Here is a 6,796-nt window from a genome sequence, read left to right as displayed (position 1 = left end):
GTGTGAGAGGTGCAGGGTTTGAGATTCAGCCATTTCCATCTTCTCTCCCTCTCCTGCCCCCCACATCACCAACCACTCCTCGGGGAGAACCTTCCCACTCTCCAGAAAAGGCCTCCATCAGCCGAGTTAACCTCTAACACTCCACTCTGGACTCCCAGAGACCTCCACCGTGGCTCTCTGTGTGTGTGTGCGTGTGTGTGTACGCGTGTGCATGTGTGCCAGTGTTGGGGCTCGAACTCAGGGCCTTAGCTTTCTTGCTCAAGGCTGGTACTCTACTACTTGAGCCATAGCTCACTTCTGGCTTTTTAGTGGTTAACTGGAGACAAGAGTCTCACAATTGACTTCAAACTGCAATCCTCAAGTCTCAGCCTCATGAGTTGCTAGGATTCTAGGTATGAGCAGTGGGTACCCAGCAAGTTGCATTTATTAAGCAACTACTCTACGGCACATTCGTTCTCATAGTTAATCCTCTTAATAGCTCTATGAAGCAAGCTTTACAGTCTTCCTTTGCAAATAAGAAGCTGAGTGGGGCTGGGGATATGGCCTAGTGGCAAGAGTGCTTGCCTCTTATACAAATAAGAAGCTGAGGGATAGGAAGGTCGGCCATACGCCCAAGGGGGCAGGCACGTGTAGCCAATAGCAGAGCTGGGTTAGAGCCCCAAAAGTCACGGATTTTAACCACTCTGCTCAACAGTCCTCCAGCAAGCACTTCATTCCCAGGTTGGAACTCCCTCTTCCCCTTAATGCCACCCTTTCTCCATTTCCTCTCCTACAACCTTGCAATTTCCAGGAAAGTTTCTTCCTCTTTCTAAGGAACGAAGCATTTCCCCTTCCCTGTCTCCTGAGACTGACATTTCCAAGTCTCCCATCCGCTTTCCTCACAGTGGTCTTGGGACTCTGGGGTGGGACTGTATGCACTAGTATTTATAGGATTTCCTGGCTTACTTGGCAGGCAAACCGAGGGCCATTATCGTAGATGAACCTGCTGATCTGTAGGTTAGAACCTCTGTCATGCACCTGGGCCCTGTCAAAAGCCTCTTTCTTCCCTGAAACAGGCGTCCCCATTCTCTAGGACATTCTCTCCCTACTTTGTGAGCAGACCTTCTTCCAAGTCCTAACCTGAGAGTCAGAAGATCTGCAATCTGACAATGACATTATCTCTTTTTTTATTATTAGTTCTATATACTTTTTTATGTTTAAATTTTTTTTGAGCCAAGCACTGGTGGCTCACACCTAGCTACTTAGGAGGCTGAGTAGTTTTGAGGTTCAAAGCCAGGCAGGGCTTATGTGACTGGGGTTACAGACTTGGACGAAGAGCAAGTGTGTTCTCTCCTCCCTCCCAACCCCTTTAAGAATAACAGATCTCTCCCTACTATCCAGATAAAATGTCATTTCAATAACACAGTCTATGAAAAATGGGGCACTTGGGGGAAAAATGAGGGAGGAGGTAACAAGTTGAACAAGAAATGTACTCACTGCCTTACGTATGAAACTGTAACCCCTCTGTACATCACTTTGACAATATAGCCGAGTGGTAGGGTGCTTGCCTTGTATACATCTGAGAGATGCTTGTCTCCAATTGATCAACAAAAAGGTGAAATCGAGGTGTAACTCAAGTACTATGGCACCAGCCTTGATAGGAAAAAGCTAAATGCCAGCTCAAGGCCCTGAGTGCAAGCCCCAGTACACACACACACACACACACACACACACACACACACACACACTGTCTCGGTCTCTCTGTCACACACACTCTGTCTCTGCCTCTCTATCACACATACACACATTTACACATTATGAATATACAGCATTTTTTAAGTACTAGGGTTTAAACTCACGCCTTGAGCTTACTAGGGAAGCGCTCTATCACTCCAGTCATACCTCCAGCTAATACCTGTCATAATTATGGGTGCAGAGTCCTGTTCCAATCCCTGTTTGCAATGTGTAACAATCTTATCTATCACCTTACACATCTATCATTTGTGTTCAGTACATTCAAAATCCTCTCTACATTGGGGTCCAGTTCTACACAAATAATGCATTTTGATCAAAATCATCCCTTTATTCTTTCCCCTCACCCCACTCCTTGCTTCTTAATTTCAACAGATTTTATTGTTCTATTTCCACTAACAGATCCTGTTTTACTTTACTCTTTTAAAGTGTGTATTAACTGTACCAAGCGGTTTCACTATGTATTTCCAATGTATATACATTCTCTTTTGATCAGAATAACCCTTTCTGCTGCTTTCTCTCTCACCTTCTCGTTTTAATAAAGCAGATCTATCTTCCCCGCCCTGAATACCCCTTTCATTCTAGGACATACACCCTTTCTAACCTGACAGAGTGCTCTAACCAGACCCTCCCCATTGCGGAGACGCTCCAGGCTTCTCTCATACACCTTCTTCTAATCCCTGAGAATAAACACACTTACAACGCTACAGACAGTCTTTGTAACTCATGAGCAGTAGTTGTCAAATGTTAGTGCTTACCGAATCTTCTAGAGGCTTTGCTAAAACTCAGAGTACTGGGCTCCACTCCCAGAGTTTCTGGTTCAATATTTGGTGTGACGCCAACGGCTCTACATCTCCAATGAGTTCTGGGGGCTGCTGAGGCTGCTAATCTGGAGACCACAGTCAGAGAAATATTGCTTAGAAGAACCTTCTCTCCTTAGTCTAGACTTTTACCATCGCCAGAATACAGCCTTTCCCGTAGACTTGCCCTAATGCCCAGACAACCCCCTAGTTCCTTAAATAAACCTTTTTCTGTCCCCTAAGGGGCAAGCTCCCTAGGCCCAGACATTCAAGGGTTAATGATAATTGGCTTAGGAGGAAAGTTCTTACCTCAGATTAGTGTTAGGAGCTAATCTAACGGGCAACAGGCTGCTCTGGGCCGGGAGTTGAGAGCGAGGCCACTTCTGAGGAGCCTGTGATGGCTGGTGGGGAGGGATGTGGTCAGGCGTCATGAGACGTGCAAAGGACCCCGCTGGGGACTTGGTGACTGAGCCACTCTGCTCCCACCTCCCCAGGTCCTTCACGGCTAGGCCCCCTCTGCCTGCTGTGACAGTCCCATCTCTGGGCTCTGTGATTGGCAAGCGTGTTTGTCAACTAGACCGCCCTCTGCTGGCCACTTGGGGAGGTGCAGCTCAGAACCAAGAAGGTTGGGTGGATAAAAGAACTGGACAGAATCCTCGTCCTCTCCCCCCTGCTGCCTGCTTCCAGCAGACTTGCCAAACTAGAGCAGCAAAACCCACCCTTAAATGTCTGGGTCTAAGGAATTTTCCCTAGAAGGAGGCTCTGCCTGGCGTGGGGGGACTAGGAGGGCTGAGGTGGGAGTTTCGATCCTAGGGGATGGAAGGTTTATTTGGGGAAATGGAGGAGCATTTGAGCATTAGGAAAATCCTTTCCTGACCAAGAAATCTAAACTAGCTCCCCACTGTCCCTACCTTTCCCTCGCAGTCCTAATTCCCTATTCATGCAATGGTTGTTCCCAAAACCCCAGTCTTGAGCAAAAATTCATTTAAGTGTCTATGCTTACATTGTAATCCAACAGCAATTAAACAATTTATTCCCTGGAAATGGGGCGGAGCAGTGGCAGAGCACTTGTCTAACATGCACAAGGCCTTTCAGTACCAAGCAAAATTCCCCTTGATCAGGGCTACTTCTCAGCGCAAACCAACTTTTACACACACATATCGCTTCTCTGGGGTTACAGACTTGCACGAAGAGGAAGTGTGTTCTCTCCTCCCTCCCAACCCCTTTAAGAATAACAGATCTCGGGGCTGGGGATATAGCCTAGTGGCAAGAGTGCCTGCCTCGGATACACGAGGCCCTAGGTTCGATTCCCCAGCACCACATATACAGAAAACAGCCAGAAGCGGCGCTGTGGCTCAAGTGGCAGAGTGCTAGCCTTGAGCGGGAAGAAGCCAGGGACAGTGCTCAGGCCCTGAGTCCAAGGCCCAGGACTGGCCAAAAAAAAAAAAAAAAAAAAAAGAATAACAGATCTCTCCCTACTATCCAGAGAAAATGTCGTTGATGTTTTCCGTTTCAATAACACAGTCTATGAAAAAATGGGGCACTTGGGGGAAAAATGAGGGAGGAGGTAACAAGTTGAACAAGAAATGTACTCACTGCCTTATCACTTTGACAATAAATTAAACAAAAAAAAAGGAAAGAAAAATGGGGCACTTGGCTGGGAATATGGCCTAGTGGTAAAGTGCTTGCCTCGCATACATGAAGCCCTGGGTTCCATTCCTCGGCACCACATATATAGGAAAAGTCAGAAGTGGCGCTGTAGCTCAAGTGGTAAAGTGCTAGCCTTGAGAGAAAAGAAACCAGGGACAGTGCCCAGCCCCTGAGTCCAAGGACTAGCAAAAAAGAAAAAACGGGGGCACCACAATTTGTCTTCATTCCTGTCTTGGTTAGTAGGAAGTTTCTTCTTCTTCTTTTTTTTTTTTTGTTGTTGTTGTTTTTTGTTGCCAGTCCTGGGGCTTGGACTCAGGGCCTGAGCACTGTCCCTGGCTTCTTTTTGCTCAAGGCTAGCACTCTACCACTTGAGCCACAGCGCCACCTCTGGCGTTTTCTATATATGTGGTGCTGAGGAATTGAACCCAGGGCTTCCTGTATATGAGGCAAGCACTCTTGCCACTAGGCCATATTCCCAGCCCCAGGAAGTTTCTTCTAAATGAACCCTTTCCTGATTCATTGTCCAGATTAATAGTCTTTTTTTTTTCTTTCTTTTGGTAGTGTTGCTGGGGATTAAATTTAAGACCTCATGAATATAAAGCATACTGTATCACAAGCTTCATTTCTAGTTTCTATTTTGATTTTTGAGCTTCTAAATGTAATCTTAAGATTTTTCTGTTGTTGTTGTTGTCCTGATACTGGGCTTAAACTCAGGGCCTGGACTCTGATCCTTAGTTTTTTGCTCAAGGGTGGTACTGTGCCATTTGAGCTACAACTCTACTTCCAGTTTTTGGTGGTTAATTGGAGATAAGAATCTCACACTTTTCCTGCTCAGCCTAGCTTTGAACTCTGATCCTCTGATCTCAGCCTTCTTCTTTTTTTTTTTTTTTTTTTTTTTGGCCAGTCCTAGGCTGTGAACTCAGGGCCTGAGCACTGTCCCTGGCTTCTTCCCGCTCAAGGCTAGCACTCTGCCACTTGAGCCACAGCGCCACTTCTGGCCACTTTCTGTATATGTGGTGCTGAGGAATCGAACCCAGGGCCTCATGTATACGAGGCAAGCACTCTTGCCACTAGGCCATATTCCCAGCCCCGATCCCAGCCTTCTGAACAGCTAGGATTATAGGCTTAAGCCACTGACATCTGGCTTCCAATAAACTTCCATTTTTGGTCAGATGTGGGGCTTGAGCTTTTTCACTCAAGGATAGAGCTCTACCACTTTGAGCCACAGCACCACTTCCAGCTTTTTGGGGGATTAATTGGGGTAAAGAAGTCTCATGGATTTTCCTGGCTAGGCTGGTTTTGAACTGTGATCCTCAGATCTCAGCTTCCTGAGTAGTAAGATTTGACAGATGTGAGTCACCAGCACCCAGCCAATAAACTTTTTTTTTTTTTTTGCCAGTCCTGGGGCTTGGACTCAGGGCCTGAACACTGGTCCCTGGTTTTTGTTTTTGTTTTTTTTTTGGTTTTCTTTGAGCCACAGCGGGCGTTTTCTGTATATGTGGTGCTGGGGAATTGAACCCAGAGCTTCATGTATACAAGACAAGCACTCTTGCCACTAGGCCATATCCCCCGCCTGCCAATAAACTTTTATCATTCTGCTTATCTAACCTTTCCTTGCCTCTGTACTGCTGAATCTCTCTAGGACAGGTCTTTGATTTTATTCTCTTTATCCTTACCAAGTCTGACTAGTGATAGTTAATATTTTTCTTTGCTAAGTCTGCCTACAGGCACACATCATTTTTGTAATAAGACTTTGTTTTTTGCCAGTCCTGGGGCTTGGACTCAGGGCCTGAGCACTGTCCCTGGCTTCTTTTGGCTCAAGGCTGGCACTCTGCCACTTGAGACATGGCGCCACGTCTGGCCTTTTCTATATATGTGGTACTGAGGAATCAAACCCAGGGCTTCTCATGGTAGGCAAGTACTCTACTACTAAGCCACATTCCCAGCCCAATAATTTTTTTCTTCAATCCTGGGGGATCAGATCATGGCCTTACATGTTAGTCAAGTGTTCTACCACTAAGCGACATTCCCAACACCTAAATTAGGACCTTTTTTAGAAATCCTACTTGAGGGCTGGGAATATGGCCTAGTGGCAAGAGTGCTTGCCTCATATACATGAGGCCCTGGGTTCGATTCCCCAGCACCACACATATACAAAACAGCAAGAAGTGGCACTGTGGCTCAAGTGGCAGAGTGCTAGCCTTGAGCAAAGAGAAGCCAGGGACAGTGCTCAGGCCCTGAATCCAAGGCCCAGGACTGGCAAAAAAAAAGAACCGAAATCCTATTTGAACAGGTTTCTGTCCATTAGGATCCTGGAGACTATTTCCTTAACCTCTCCAGACTGGCAGAAACCACAAGAATGGATCAGGGTGCTGAGAAGAGCCTGTGCAGGTTTAAAGGGTTCTTACTTTGAGAGGTTTAAATGTGTGTGTGTGTGCATGCGTGTGTGTGTGTACGCGCCAGTATCAAGGCTTGTACACTAAGGTCTTGCTAAGTATTTTTTGCTCATGGATGATGCTCTACCATGCAAGCCACGCCTCCAGTGCAGCATTCTGCTGATGGGAGCTAAGAGTCTCTTACGGGCTTTTCTGCTTGAGCTGTCTTCCAACCTTGGC

The sequence above is a fragment of the Perognathus longimembris genome, chromosome 3 (genome assembly GCF_023159225.1).
Source record: "Perognathus longimembris pacificus isolate PPM17 chromosome 3, ASM2315922v1, whole genome shotgun sequence".
Taxonomy (NCBI): domain Eukaryota; kingdom Metazoa; phylum Chordata; class Mammalia; order Rodentia; family Heteromyidae; genus Perognathus; species Perognathus longimembris.
This window is presented reverse-complemented; position numbering follows the sequence as displayed.